This window comes from Heterodontus francisci, chromosome 34 (assembly GCF_036365525.1).
Source record: "Heterodontus francisci isolate sHetFra1 chromosome 34, sHetFra1.hap1, whole genome shotgun sequence".
Taxonomy (NCBI): Eukaryota; Metazoa; Chordata; class Chondrichthyes; order Heterodontiformes; family Heterodontidae; genus Heterodontus; species Heterodontus francisci.
Genome location: NC_090404.1, coordinates 36,004,813 through 36,021,351, shown reverse-complemented (window position 1 = coordinate 36,021,351; position 16,539 = coordinate 36,004,813). Strand labels below are relative to the sequence as shown.

At 45.8% G+C, this 16,539-nt stretch overlaps 2 non-coding genes across 2 annotated transcripts; both read left to right on the top strand.

Moving 5' to 3' along the window:
- The first annotated feature begins 9,115 nt into the window (after positions 1 to 9,115).
- Positions 9,116 to 9,210, top strand: trnai-uau (transfer RNA isoleucine (anticodon UAU)). Its single transcript has 2 exons — positions 9,116 to 9,153; positions 9,175 to 9,210. It is a non-coding gene; the product is annotated as a tRNA-Ile (tRNA).
- Positions 9,211 to 13,733: 4,523 nt separating this feature from the next.
- Positions 13,734 to 13,828, top strand: trnai-uau (transfer RNA isoleucine (anticodon UAU)). Its single transcript has 2 exons — positions 13,734 to 13,771; positions 13,793 to 13,828. It is a non-coding gene; the product is annotated as a tRNA-Ile (tRNA).
- The last annotated feature ends 2,711 nt before the right edge of the window (positions 13,829 to 16,539 follow it).

The following is a 16,539-nucleotide window of genomic DNA, read 5'->3' as shown; positions in this document are numbered from 1 at the left end:
TCCAGCCAGCAGAGGATGTTCCCCCTGATACCCATTGACCTTGTTTTGCTATGGCTCCTTGATGCCATACTCGGCCAAATGCTGCCTTGATGTCAAGGGCAGTCACTCTCACCTCACCTCTTGAGTTCAGCTCTTTTGTCCATGTTTGAACCGAGGCTGTAATGAGGTCAGGAGCTGATTGGCCCTGGCAGAACCCAAATTGAGCATCACTGAGCAATGGTTGACCCCGTATCCTTAGACTATGACCCCTGGTTCTGGACTCCCCCACCATCGGGAACATCCTTCCTGCATCTACCCTGTCAAGGCCTATTAGAAATTTATAGGTTTCTATGAGATCCAGCCCCCACACCCCACCCCACCACATCCCCACCCCTTCACTCTTCTGAACTCCAGTGAATATAATCCTAACCAATTCAATCTCTCACATGCCAGTCTCGCCATCCCAAAATTCAGTCTGGTACACCTTTGTTGCGCTACCTCTATAACAAGAACATCCTACCTCAGATAAGGAGACCAAAACTACACAGTATCCCAGGTGTGGCCTCACCAAGGCGCTGGATAATTGCAGCAAGACATTCATGCTCCTGTACTCGAATCCTATCGCAATGAAGGCCAACATAACATTTGCCTTTATTTAAACACCTGTCGCACCTGCATGCTTACATTTAGTGACTGGTGTACGAGAACACCCAGGTCTCGTTGCATATTCTCCTCTCTCTGTTTATCGGCATTCAGATAATAACCTGCCTTCCTGTTTTTGCTACCAAAGTGGATAACCTCACATTTATTCACATTATACTTCATCTGCCATACATTAGTTTGTTCAGTTTGCTTACCCACTGTTTTTTTCATGTTGGCACTTGCGGTTGTTCAATTTTCAGTCCGTTAACACCCTTTCTGTACGAATGCTTTGTCTTTCAACACACCATTAACATATCTTTGCTCCATGACCTTCTGGTCAGCTATTCCGTGACCTTGTCTGATCTACACCTTCTCCTTGTTATCTCTTGCCCCACCCACTCTTTACTTGCTTTTAACCTTATACATTTCTAATATTTGCCAGTTCTGAAGAAGGGTCACTGACCTGAAACGTTAACTCTGCTTCTCTCTCCACAGATGCTGAGTATTTCCAGCATTTTTTGTTTTTATTTCAAATAACCCTGGATGCTCGTTTCCCATCTCTGGTCAGCCTGCAGCGGTGTCTCCGTAATCCCAACTATATCACACCCATTTACATCCATTTGTGCAATTAATTCATCCACTTTATTGCTATTACCGACCACTCCCTGGTGTGCAGCAAGGTTAGACTCAAACCAAAGGAGCTGCAACACTCCAAGCAGAAGAGCCACTCGCACATCAACACGAGCAGAATTTCTTATCCACAGCTGTTGCATAAATTTCTGAATTCACTTGAAAAAGCCCTTCAAAACACTCCCACAGGGGATGCAGACACCAAGTGGGTCCACATCAGAGACACAATCTATGAGTCAGCTTAGACCACCTATGGAAAACGTGTGAAGCAGAATGCAGACTGGTTTCAATCTCAGTTTGAAGAGCTGTAGCCTGTCACAGCCGCGAAGTGCAATGCACTATTGAACTATAAGAAAGCCCCCATCGAGCTGACATCCGTCGCACATAATGCAGCCAGAAACGCTGCACAAAGAACAGCTAGGCACTGAGCAAATGACTACTGGCAACACCTATGCAGCCATATTCAGCTTTCCTCTGACACCGGAATCATCAGAGATATGTATGATGGCACTAAGAGAGCTTCTGGGCCAACCATCAAGAAGATCGCCCACCTCAAATCTAAATTGGGGACACAATCACTGACCAACGCAAGCAAATGGACCTGTGGGTGGTGCACTACCTAGAACTGCACTCCAGGGAAAATGTTGTCACTCAGACCGCCCTCAATGCAGCCCAGTCTCTGCCAGTCATGGATGAGCTGGACGTACATCCAACAAAATCGGAACTGATGCCATTGATTCTCTAGCCAGTGGAAAAGCCCCTGGGAAGGATGGCATTGCCCCTGAAATAATCAAGAGTGCTAAGCCTGCTATACCCTCAGCACTCGACGAAATGCTTTGCCTGTGTTGGGACGAGGGAGCAGTACCACAGGATATGCGCAATGCCAATTTCATCACCCTCTATAAGAACAAAGGTGACCGCAGTGACTGCAACAGCTACCATCGAATATCCCTGCTCAGGATAGTGGGAAAAGTCTTCGCTCGAGTCCCTTCAAACAGGCTCCAGAAGCTGGCCGAGCGTGTCTACCCTGAGGCACAGTGTGGCTTTCGAGCAGAGAGATCCACCACTGACATGCTGTTCTCCCGTCGTCAGCTGCAGGAGAAAGGCGGTGAACAGATGCCCCTCTACGTTGCTTTCATTGATCTCACCAAAGCCTTTGACCTCGTCAGCAGACATGGTCTCTTCAGACTACGAGAAAAGATCGGATGTCCACCAAAGCTACTAAGTATCATCACCTCATTCCATGACAATATGAAAGGCACAATTCAGCATCGCGGTGCCTCATCAGACCCCTTTCCTATCCTGAGTGGCGTGAAACAGGACTGTTTTCTCGCACCCACACTGTTTGGGATCTTCTTCTCCCTGCTGTGTTGAAGCCTTCAGAAGAAGGAATTTTCCTCCACACAAGATCAGGGGGCATGTTGTTCAACCTTTCCCGTCTAAGAGCGAAGACCAAAGTACGGAAAGTACTCATCAGAGAACTCCTCTTTGCTGACGATGCTGCATTAACATCTCACACTGGAGAGTGTCTGCAGAGTATCATCAACAGGTTTTCGGCTGCCTGCAACGAATTTGGCCGAACCATCAGCCTCAAGAAAACGAACATCTTGGGACAGGACGTCAGAAATGCTCCATCCATCTATATTGGCGACCACGCTCTGGAAGAGGTTCAAGAGTTCAGCTGCCTGGGCTCAACTCTCACCAGTAACCTGTCTCTCGATGCAGAAATCAACAAGCGCATGGGAAAGGCTTCCACTGCTATGTCCAGACTGGCCAATAGAGTGTGGGAAAATGGCGCACTGACTCGGAATACAAAGTTCCGAGTGTATCAAGCCTGTATCCTCAGTACCTTGCTCGATGGCAACGAGGCCTGGACAACGTATGTCAGCCAAGAGCGATGTTTCAATTCATTCCATCTTCGCTGCCTCCGTAGAATCCGTGGCATCAAGAGGCTGGATCGGATCACTAACACAGAAGTCCTCGAGGCGGCCAACAACCCCAACTTATACACCCTACTGAGCCAGTGGCACTTGAGATGGCTTGGCCATGTGAGCTGCATGGAAGATGGCAGGATCCACAAGGACACATTGTCCAGTGAGCTCGTCACTGGTATCAGACCCACCAATAGTCCATGTCTCCGCTTTAAACACGTCTGCAAACGCGACATGAAGCCCTGTGAAATGGATCACAAGTCGTGGGAGTCAGTTGTCAGTGATCCCCAGAGCTGGTGGGCAGCCATAAAGGCGGGGCTAACGTGTGGCGAGTCAAAGAGACTTAGCAGTTGGCAGGAAAAATGTCAGAAGTGCAAGGGGAGAGCCAACTGAGTAACAGCCCCGACAACCAATTTTATCTGCAGCACATGTGGAAGAGTCTGTCACTCTCGAATTGGCCTCATTCGCCACTCCAGGCGCTGTTCCACAAACCACTGACCACCTCCAGGCGCTTACCCATTGTCTCCCAAGACAAGGAGGCCAAAGAAGAAGATTGTTAATACTCCACACGTGAAGTCACAAAGACTTAAGGCTTGTCTTTTTTACGTTGCTTGTCTCCTTCCCACTATTTTTCACTGTGGCCCTGTTTGATTCAGGCCCTTGATTTCTCTTCCTTTCACTTTTCTTATTCCCCTTAATGTCTTTTGTTCTTGTCCTTGATTCCCCCTTCCTCTGACATCTTGCAAAGTTTCCCATCCCCATGCCATTTTAGTTCAATCCCCCCAACCACTCGAGCAAACACTCCCACTGGGACATACCTTTGTGTTAGGTAAGACATCATCTCGAGGACCGAATCCGCTTCCACCACACTCTTGGTATTGGACAAAGCTTTGGCCCCAGCACTGATCCTTGAGGCACTCCACGAGTTGCAGTCTGATATCTTGAAAATGCTCCATTTATCCCTACTCGTTGCTTTCTGTCTTTTAACCTCTAAGTCCTCCTTGCATGTTAATATATTACTTCAATTTCATGAGCCTTTATCTAGTGTATTAATCTTCGATGATATCTTACCGAATGCCTTTTGGAAATCCAATTAGACTACATTCCTGCCCTTTCAGTTCCATCCTCAGAATTCTGGAATAAATCTGTCAATCAAGATTTCCATTCGGTAAAAACATGTTGACTTCGTTTGATCAGACAATGATTTTCCCAGTGCTTGTGAACACTTCTTTCATGATGGATTCGGACATTTTCCAGACAACTGATGTTCGGCTAACTTGCCTGTAATTCGCCACACTAAATAAGAAGCAATGTGCATCCTGTGGTGCAATTGGTTAGCGCGTGGGACTTAGACAACAAGACAATTCATGAGCTATGTTGAGGTTGTGAGTTCGAACCTCACCTGAAGCAAAGGCTTTTGGAAACGGGGTGCAATGAGAAACAGCTGGACAGTGCAGAAAGCAGTCATTCGTTCGTCTGAACTGGACAGAAGAAGGGGAACAATATCACTGTGAGGTGACATCAAAGGAACAGGAGCCACGTGTGGTGAGAACACTGCAAAACTTCATAGTTCCTTCCAGCAGAGAAGGAGACAACTCGGTCCATGCCATCTCTGCACAGAGCAACGCAGTCAGGCTCGATGCCCGTAGCCCTGCAAGTCTGCTTTTCTCAGAATTCCTCCTGAAGGCATTGATAATTTCTGCTTCCACCACTCTTGTGGGCAGCGAGTTTCAGGTCATTATCACTTGAGATATAAAAACAGTGCTTCCTCATACTCCCCCACATCCTTTTTTTCCACAGAACTGGCAAATTGTGGTCACTACTCCTTGTGCAGTCTGTTAATGGGAACAATTTTTCCTTGTCTAACTTATCCAAGCCTGTCATAATCTGGTACACTGCTATTAAATCTTCCCTCAATCTCTTTTGTTCGAAGGAGAACAACCCCAGCTCTGCCAACCTAAAATAAAAGCGAAATACTGCGGATGCTAACCTAACCTTGTAACTAAAATGCTCCATCCCTGGAACCCTTCTGCTAAATCTCCTCTGAACTCTCTCAAGGACCCTCATATCAAAGAACATAGAACATAGAACAGTACAGCACAGTACAGGCCCTTCGGCCCACGATGTTGTGCCGACTCTTTAACCTACTCTAAGATCAAACTACCTACATACCCTTCATTCTACTATCATCCATGTACCTATCCAAGAGTTGCTTAAATGTCCCTAATGTATCTGCTTCTACTACCACCGCTGGCAGTGCATTCCACGCACCCACCACTCTCCGTGTAAAGAACCTACCTCTGACATCTCCTCTAAACCTTCCTCCTGTCACCTTAAAATTATGCCCCCTGGTGATAGCCCTTTCTGCCCTGGGAAAAAGTCTCTGGCTATCCACTCTATCTGTGCCTCTCATCATCTTATACACCGCTATCAAGTCACCTCTCATCCTTCTTCGCTCCAATGAGAAAAGCCCGAGCTCCCTCAACCTTTCTGCATAAGACATGCCCTCCAGTCCAGACAGCATCCTGGTAAATCTCCTTTGCAAACTCTCCAAAGCTTCCACATCCTTCTTATAATGAGGCGACCAGAATTGAACATAATATTCCAAGTGTGGTCTAACCAGGGCTTTATAGAGTTGCAGCATAACCTCGCTGCTCTTAAACTCAATCTCCCTGTTAATGAAAGCCAACACACCATATGCCTTCTTAACAAACCTATCAACTTAAGTGGCACCTTTGAGGGATCTATGGACATGGACCCCAAGATCCCTCTGTTCCTCCACACTGCCAAGAATCCTGTCTTTAAGCCTGTATTCTGCATTCAAATTCGACCTTCCAAAATGAATCACTTCACACTTTTCCATGTTGAACTCCATCTGCCACTTCTCAGCCCAGCTCTGCATCCTGGCAATGTCCCGTTGCAACCTACAACAGCCCTCCACACTATCCACAACTCCAGCAACCTTTGTGTCATCGGCAAAATTACTAACCCAACCTTCCACTTCCTCATCCAAGTCATTTATAAAAATCACAAAGAGCAGAAGTTTCAGAACAGATCCCTGCGGAACACCACTGGTCACCGAGCTCCAGGCTGAATACTTTCCACCTACTACCACACTCTGTCTTCTATGGGCCAGCCAATTCTGTATCCAGACAGCCAAATTTCCCTGTATCCCATGCCTCCTTACTTTCTGAATGAGCCTACCATGGGGAACCTTATCAAACGCCGTGCTAAAATCCATATACACCACATCCACTGCTCTTCCTTCATCAATGTGTTTTGTCACATCCTCAAAGAATTCAATAAGGCTTGTGAGGCATGACCTGCCCCTCACAAAGTCATGCTTATTATCTCTAATCAAACTATGCTTTTACAAATAATCATAAATCCTGTCTCTCAGAATCCTCTCCAATAATTTGCCCACCACCAACGTAAGACTGACTGGTCTGTAATTCCCAGGGTTATCCCTATTCCCTTTCTTGAACAAGGGAATAACATTTGCCACCCTCCAATCATCTTGTACCACTCCAGTGGACAGTGAGGACGCAAAGATCGTCAAAGTTCTCCCTGTGTCTGCGTGGGTTTCCTCCGGGTGCTCCGGTTTCCTCCCACATGCCAAAGACTTGCAGGTTGATAGGTTAATAGGCCATTATAAGTTGCCCCTAGTATAGGTAGGTGATAGGGAAATATAGAGACAGGTGGGGATGTGGTAGGAATATGGGATTAGTGTAGGATTAGTATCAATGGGTGGTTGATGGTCGGCACAGACTCGATGGGCCGAAGGGCCTGTTTCAGTGCTGTATCTCTGAAGTAAACTGAATCATCGCCAAAGCCGCGGCAAATTCTTCCCTCGCTTCCCGTAATAACCTTGGGTATATCCCTTATGGCCCCGGGGACTTATCTATCATCATGTCTTTCAAAATTTCCAGCACATCCTCCTGCTTAACATCAACCTGTTCGAGCATATCAGCCTGTTCCACGCTGTCCTCACAAACGACAAGGTCCCTCTCACTCGTGAATACTGAAGCAAAGGATTCATTAAGGACCTCCCCTACCTTTATCGTTCCTGAAATGTGGTGACAAGAACAGGAAAGATTTGTGGCTAACCAGAGCTTTATAAAGGTTCACCATAATTGTACTGAGTACTTCTTTTTATTAAGCCTAAGTTTCCTTATGCTTTACTAACTATTATCTCAGTATATCTTGCCACCTTCAAAGATCTATGCACCAGCACTCCCAGGTCACTCTGTTCCAGCACACTCTTTAGAACTATGCTATTACGTCTACATTGCCTCTTCTTAATTCTTCTGTCAAAATGCATCACTTCACACTTGTGAGGATAAAATTCTATCTGCCACCATTCTGTCCTTTCTACGATCCTATCTATGGCCTGTTGTAGCAGTTGGCAGGAATAAAGTCAGAAGTGCAAGGGGGGAGCCAACTGCGTAACAGCCCCGACAACCAATTTTATCTGCAGCACGTGTGGAAGAGTCTGTCACTCTCGAATTGGCCTTTTTCGCCACTCCAGGCGCTGTTCCACAAACCACTAACCACCTCCAGGCGCTTACCCATTGTCTCCTGAGACAAGGAGGCCAAAGAAGAAGATTGTTAATACTCCACACGTTAAGTCACAAAGCCTTAAGGCTTGTCTTTTTTACGTTGCTTGTCTCCTTCCCACTATTTTTCACTGTGGCCCTGTTTGATTCAGGCCCTTGATTTCTCTGCCTATCACTTTTCTTATTCCCCTTAATGTCTTTTGTTCTTGTCCTTGATTCCCCCTTCCTCTGTCTCCTTGCAAAGTTTCCAATCCCCCTGCCATTTTAGTTCAATCCCCCCCAACCACTCGAGCAAACACTCCCCCTGGGACATACCTTTGTGTTAGGTAAGACGTCATCTCGTGGAGCATTTTCCCCCTCTTTCCCATTGCCTCCAGTTTAGTTCGGGCTCCTTGATCCCATGCTAGGTCTAATGTTATTTTTATGTCAATTTCAGTCACTGTCACCTCTTGGAAACAGCTCTATTTTCCATGTTTGGTCAAGGTTGTAATGAAGTCTGGAATTGCGTGCCCCTGGGGGAACCCAAACTGAGCATCGGTCAACGATGTGTTACTGAGTAAGTGTTTATTGATAGCACTGTCAACGATACCTTCCACAACTTTGCTGATGATTGTGAGTAGACTGATGGGGTCGTTAATGGGCGGATTGGACTTTTCCCGATTTTTGTAGACAGGACATAGCTGGGCAAATTGCGCATTGTCAGGAAGATGTGCGTTTTGCAATTATACGGAAACAGCGTCTCTCAGGCCACAGCTGGTTCTAGAGCACAGGTCTTCAGTATGACAGTTGGAATTGTGTCAGGGCCCATCGTGTTTTCCATATTCAGTGCTTTCACCCGTGTCTTGACAGCACGTGGATTTAATGGAATTCTCTCGAGGCTGGCATCAATGATGATAAGGACCAATCTTCTCTTCAACCCAGGACCAAATCCGCTTCCACCACACTCTCCGTATTGGACAAAGCTTTGGCCCCAGCACTGATCCTTGAGGCACTCCACGAGTTGCAGTCTGATATCTTGAAAATGCTCCATTTATCCCTACTCGTTGCTTTCTGTCTGTTAACCTCTAAGTCCTCCTTGCATGTTAAAATATTACTTCAATTCCATGAGCCTTTATCTAGTGTATTAATCTTACCGAATGCCTTTTGGAAATCCAATTATACTACATTCCTGCCCTTTCAGTTACATCCTCAGAATTCTGGAATAAATCTGTCAATCAAGATTTCCATTCGGTAAAAACATGTTGACTTTGTTTGATCAGACAATGATTTTCCAAGTGCTTGTTAATACTTCCTTTGTGATCGATTCGGGCATTTTCCAGACGACTGATGTTCAGCTAACTTGCCTACAATTCGCCGTACTATAAAGAGAGTAATGTGGCTCCAGTGGCGCAATCGGTAAGCGTGTGGTACTTATACAGCAGTACAATTAATGAGCGATGCCGAGGTTGTGAGTTCAAGCCTCACCTGGAGCATAGGCTTTTAGAAACGGGGTGCAATGAGAAACAGCTGTCCAGTGCACAGAGCAATCATTCATTAATCTGAACTGGCCAGAAGAAGGGGAACAATAGAACTGTGATGTGACATCAAAGGAACAGGAGCCACGTGTGGTGAGAACACTGCAAAACTTCATAGTTATTTCCAGCAGAGAAGGAGACAACTCGGTCCATGCCATCTCTGCACAGAGCAACGCAGTCAGGCTCGATGCCCGTAGCCCTGCAAGTCTGCTTTTCTCAGAATTCCTCCTGAAGGCATTGATAATTTCTGCTTCCACCACTCTTGTGGGCAGCGAGTTCCAGGTCATTATCACTTGAGATATAAAAACAGTGCTTCCTCATACTCCCCCACATCCTTTTTTTCCACAGAACTGGCAAATTGTGGTCACTACTCCTTGTGCAGTCTGTTAATGGGAACAATTTTTCCTTGTCTAACTTATCCAAGCCTGTCATAATCTGGTACACTGCTATTAAATCTCCCCTCAATCTCTTTTGTTCTAAGGAGAACAACCCCAGCTCTGCCAACCTAAAATAAAAGCAAAATACTGCGGATGCAAACCTAACCTTGTAACTAAAATGCTCCATCCCTGGAACCCTTCTGCTAAATCTCCTCTGAACTCTCTCAAGGACCCTCATATCAAAGAACATAGAACATAGAACAGTACAGCACAGTACAGGCCCTTCGGCCCACGATGTTGTGCCGACTCTTTAACCTACCCTAAGATCAAACTACCTCCATACCCTTCATTCTACCATCATCCATGTACCTATCCAAGAGTTGCTTAAATGTCCCTAATGTATCTGCTTCTACTACCACCGCTGGCAGTGCATTCCACGCACCCACCACTCTCCGTGTAAAGAACCTACCTCTGACATCTCCTCTAAACCTTCCTCCTGTCACCTTAAAATTATGCCCCCTGGTGATAGCCCTTTCTGCCCTGGGAAAAAGTCTCTGGCTATCCACTCTATCTATGCCTCTCATCATCTTATACACCTCTATCAAGTCACCTCTCATCCTTCTTCGCTCCAATGAGAAAAGCCCGAGCTCCCTCAACCTTTCTGCATAAGACATGCACTCCAGTCCAGGCAGCATCCTGGTAAATCTCCTCTGCAAACTCTCTAAAGCTTCCACATCCTTCTTATAATGAGGCGACCAGAACTGAACACAATATTCCAAGTGTGGTCTAACCAGGGCTTTATAGAGTTGCAGCATAACCTCGCTGCTCTTAAACTCAATCCCCCTGTTAATGAAAGCCAACACACCATACGCCTTCTTAACAAACCTATCAACTTGGGTGGCACCTTTGAGGGATCTATGGACATGGACCCCAAGATCCCTCTGTTCCTCCACACTGCCAAGAATCCTGTCTTTAAGCCTGTATTCTGCATTCAAATTCGACCTTCCAAAATGAATCACTTCACACTTTTCCAGGTTGAACTCCATCTGCCACTTCTCAGCCCAGCTCTGCATCCTGTCAATGTCCCGTTGCAACCTACAACAGCCCTCCACACTATCCACAACTCCAGCAACCTTTGTGTCATCGGCAAAATTACTAACCCAACCTTCCACCTCCTCATCCAAGTCATTTATAAAAATCACAAAGAGCAGAAGTCTCAGAACAGATCCCTGCGGAACACCACTGGTCACTGAGCTCCAGGCTGAATACTTTCCACCTACTACCACACTCTGTCTTCTATGGGCCAGCCAATTCTGTATCCAGACAGCCAAATTTCCCTGTATCCCATGCCTCCTTACTTTCTGAATGAGCCTACCATGGGGAACCCTATCAAACGCCGTGCTAAAATCCATATACACCACATCCACTGCTCTTCCTTCATCAATGTGTTTTGTCACATCCTCAAAGAATTCAATAAGGCTTGTGAGGCATGACCTGCCCCTCACAAAATCATGCTTATTATCTCTAATCAAACTATGCTTTTACAAATAATCATAAATCCTGTCTCTCAGAATCCTCTCCAATAATTTGCCCACCACCAACGTAAGACTGACTGGTCTGTAATTCCCAGGGTTATCCCTATTCCCTTTCTTGAACAAGGGAATAACATTTGCCACCCTCCAATCATCTTGTACCACTCCAGTGGACTGTGAGGACGCAAAGATCGTCAAAGTTCTCCCTGTGTCTGCGTGGGTTTCCTCCGGGTGCTCCGGTTTCCTCCCACATGCCAAAGACTTGCAGGTTGATAGGTTAATAGGCCATTATAAATTGCCCCTAGTATAGGTAGGTGATAGGGAAATATAGGGACAGGTGGGGATGTGGTAGGAATATGGGATTAGTGTAGGATTAGTATAAATGAGTGGTTGATGGTCGGCACAGACTCGATGGGCCGAAGGGCCTGTTTCAGTGCTGTATCTCTGAAGTAAACTGAATCATCGCCAAAGCCGTGGCAAATTCTTACCTCGCTTCCCGTAATAACCTTGGGTATATCCCTTATGGCCCCGGGGACTTATCTATCATCATGTCTTTCAAAATTTGCAGCACATCCTCCTGCTTAACATCAACCTGTTCGAGCATATCAGCCTGTTCCACGCTGTCCTCACAAACGACAAGGTCCCTCTCACTAGTGAATACTGAAGCAAAGGATTCATTAAGGACCTCCCCTACCTTTATCGTTCCTGAAATGTGGTGACAAGAACAGGACAGAGTTGTGGCTAACCAGAGCTTTATAAAGGTTCACCATAATTGTACTGAGTACTTCTTTTTATTAAGCCTGAGATTCCTTATGCTTTACTAACTATTCTCTCAGTATATCTTGCCACCTTCAAAGATCTATGCTCCAGCACTCCCAGGTCACTCTGTTCCAGCACACTCTTTAGAACTATGCTATTATGTCTACATTGCCTCTTCTTAATTCTTCTGTCAAAATGCATCACTTCACACTTGTGAGGATAAAATTCTATCTGCCACCATTCTGTCCATTCTACGATCCTATCTATGGCCTGTTGTAGCAGTTGGCAGGAAAAAAGTCAGAAGTGCAAGGGGAGAGCCAACTGCGTAACAGCCCCGACAACCAATTTTATCTGCAGCACATGTGGAAGAGTCTGTCAGTCTCGAATTGGCCTTTTTCGCCACTCCAGGCGCTGTTCCACAAACCACTAACCACCTCCAGGCGCTTACCCATTGTCTCCCGAGACAAGGAGGCCAAAGAAGAAGATTGTTAATACTCCACACGTTAAGTCACAAAGCCTTAAGGCTTGTCTTTTTTACGTTGCTTGTCTCCTTCCCACTATTTTTCACTGTGGCCCTGTTTGATTCAGGCCCTTGATTTCTCTGCCTATCACTTTTCTTATTCCCCTTAATGTCGTTTGTTCTTGTCCTTGATTCCCCCTTCCTCTGACTCCTTGCAAAGTTTCCAATCCCCCTGCCATTTTAGTTCAATCCCCCCCAACCACTCGAGCAAACACTCCCCCTGGGACATACCTTTGTGTTAGGTAAGACGTCATCTCGTGGAGCATTTTCCCCCTCTTTCCCATTGCCTGCAGTTTAGTTCGGGCTCCTTGATCCCATGCTAGGTCTAATGTTATTTTTATGTCAATTTCAGTCACTGTCACCTCTTGGAAACAGCTCTATTTTCCATGTTTGGTCAAGGTTGTAATTAAGTCTGGAATTGCGTGCCCCTGGTGGAACCCAAACTGAGCATCGGTCAACGATGTGTTACTGAGTAAATGTTTATTGATAGCACTGTCAACGATACCTTCCACAACTTTGCTGATGATTGTGAGTAGACTGATGGGGTCGTTAATGGGCGGATTGGACTTTTCCCGATTTTTGTAGACAGGACATAGCTGGGCAAATTGCGCATTGTCAGGAAGATGTGCGTTTTGCAATTATACGGAAACAGCGTCTCTCAGGCCACAGCTGGTTCTAGAGCACAGGTCTTCAGTATGACAGTTGGAATTGTGTCAGGACCCATCATGTTTTCTATATTCAGTGCTTTCACCCGTCTCTTGACAGCACGTGGATTTAATGGAATTCTCTCGAGGCTGGCATCAATGATGATAAAGACCAATCTTCTCTTCAACCCAGGACCGAATCCGATTCCACCACATTCTCGGTATTGGACAAAGCTTTGGCCCCAGCAATGATCCTTGAGGCACTCCACGAGTTGCAGTCTGATATCTTGAAAATGCTCCATTTCTCCCTACTCGTTGCTTTCTGTCTGTTTACCTCTAAGTCCTCCTTGCATGTTAATATATTACTTCAATTCCATGAGCCTTTATCTAGTGTATTAATCTTACCGAATGCCTTTTGGAAATCCAATTATACTCCATTCCTGCCCTTTCAGTTACATCCTCAGAATTCTGGAATAAATCTGTCAATCAAGATTTCCATTCGGTAAAAACATGTTGACTTTGTTTGATCAGACAATGATTTTCCAAGTGCTTGTTAATACTTCCTTTGTGATAGATTCGGACATTTTCCAGACGACTGATGTTCAGCTAACTTGCCTACAATTCGCCATACTATAAAGAGAGTAATGTGGCTCCAGTGGCGCAATCGGTAAGCGCATGGTACTTATACAGCAGTACAATTAATGAACTATGCTGCGGTTGTGAGTTCAAGCCTCACCTGGAGCATGGACTTTTAGAAACGGGGTGCAATGAGAAACAGCTGTCCAGTGCAGAGAGCACTCATTCATTAGTCTGAACTGGCCAGAAGAAGGGGAACAATAGAACTGTGATGTGACATCAAAGGAACAGGAGCCACGTGTGGTGAGAACACTGCAAAACTTCATAGTTATTTCCAGCAGAGAAGGAGACAACTCGGTCCATGCCATCTCTACACAGAGCAACGCAGTCAGGCTCGATGCCCGTAGCCCTGCAAGTCTGCTTTTCTCAGAATTCCTCCTGAAGGCATTGATAATTTCTGCTTCCACCACTCTTGTGGGCAGCGAGTTCCAGGTCATTATCACTTGAGATATAAAAACAGTGCTTCCTCATACTCCCCCACATCCTTTTTTTCCACAGAACTGGCAAATTGTGGTCACTACTCCTTGTGCAGTCTGTTAATGGGAACAATTTTTCCTTGTCTAACTTATCCAAGCCTGTCATAATCTGGTACACTGCTATTAAATCTCCCCTCAATCTCTTTTGTTCTAAGGAGAACAACCCCAGCTCTGCCAACCTAAAATAAAAGCAAAATACTGCGGATGCAAACCTAACCTTGTAACTAAAATGCTCCATCCCTGGAACCCTTCTGCTAAATCTCCTCTGAACTCTCTCAAGGACCCTCATATCAAAGAACATAGAACATAGAACAGTACAGCACAGTACAGGCCCTTCGGCCCACGATGTTGTGCCGACTCTTTAACCTACCCTAAGATCAAACTACCTCCATACCCTTCATTCTACCATCATCCAAGTACCTATCCAAGAGTTGCTTAAATGTCCCTAATGTATCTGCTTCTACTACCACCGCTGGCAGTGCATTCCACGCACCCACCACTCTCCGTGTAAAGAACCTACCTCTGACATCTCCTCTAAACCTTCCTCCTGTCACCTTAAAATTATGCCCCCTGGTGATAGCCCTTTCTGCCCTGGGAAAAAGTCTCTGGCTATCCACTCTATCTATGCCTCTCATCATCTTATAAACCTCTATCAAGTCACCTCTCATCCTTCTTCGCTCCAATGAGAAAAGCCCGAGCTCCCTAAACCTTTCTGCATAAGACATGCCCTCCAGTCCAGGCAGCATCCTGGTAAATCTCCTCTGCAAACTCTCTGAAGCTTCCACATCCTTCTTATAATGAGGCGACCAGAACTGAACACAATATTCCAAGTGTGGTCTAACCAGGGCTTTATAGAGTTGCAGCATAACCTCGCTGCTCTTAAACTCAATCCCCCTGTTAATGAAAGCCAACACACCATATGCCTTCTTAACAAACCTATCAACTTGGGTGGCACCTTTGAGGGATCTATGGACATGGACCCCAAGATCCCTCTGTTCCTCCACACTGCCAAGAATCCTGTCTTTAAGCCTGTATTCTGCATTCAAATTCGACCTTCCAAAATGAATCACTTCACAATTTTCCATGTTGAACTCCATCTGCCACTTCTCAGCCCAGCTCTGCATCCTGGCAATGTCCCGTTGCAACCTACAACAGCCCTTCACACTATCCACAACTCCAGCTACCTTTGTGTCATCGGCAAAATTACTAACCCAACCTTCCACTTCCTCATCCAAGTCATTTATAAAAATCACAAAGAGCAGAAGTCTCAGAACAGATCCCTGCGGAACACCACTGGTCACCGAGCTCCAGGCTGAATACTTTCCACATACTACCACACTCTGTCTTCTATGGGCCAGCCAATTCTGTATCCAGACAGCCAAATTTCCCTGTATCCCATGCCTCCTTACTTTCTGAATGAGTCTACCATGGGGAACCTTATCAAACGCCGTGCTAAAATCCATATACACCACATCCACTGCTCTTCCTTCATCAATGTGTTTTGTCACATCCTCAAAGAATTCAATAAGGCTTGTGAGGCATGACCTGCCCCTCACAAAGTCATGCTTGTTATCTCTAATCAAACTATGCTTTTACAAATAATCATAAATCCTGTCTCTCAGAATCCTCTCCAATAATTTGCCCACCACCAACGTAAGACTGACTGGTCTGTAATTCCCAGGGTTATCCCTATTCCCTTTCTTGAACAAGGGAATAACATTTGCCACCCTCCAATCATCTTGTACCACTCCAGTGGACAGTGAGGACGTAAAGATCGTCAAAGTTCTCCCTGTGTCTGCGTGGGTTTCCTCCGGGTGCTCCGGTTTCCTCCCACATGCCAAAGACTTGCAGGTTGATAGGTTAATTGGCCATTATAAGTTGCCCCTAGTATAGGTAGGTGATAGGGAAATATAGGGACAGGTGGGGATGTGGTAGGAATATGGGATTAGTGTAGGATTAGTATCAATGGGTGGTTGATGGTCGGCACAGACTCGATGGGCCGAAGGGCCTGTTTCAGTGCTGTATCTCTGAAGTAAACTGAATCATCGCCAAAGCCGCGGCAAATTCTTCCCTCGCTTCCCGTAATAACCTTGGGTATATCCCTTATGGCCCCGGGGACTTATCTATCATCATGTCTTTCAAAATTTCCAGCACATCCTCCTGCTTAACATCAACCTGTTCGAGCATATCAGCCTGTTCCACGCTGTCCTCACAAACGACAAGGTCCCTCTCACTAGTGAATACTGAAGCAAAGGATTCATTAAGGACCTCCCCTACCTTTATCGTTCCTGAAATGTGGTGACAAGAACAGGAAAGATTTGTGGCTAACCAGAGCTTTATAAA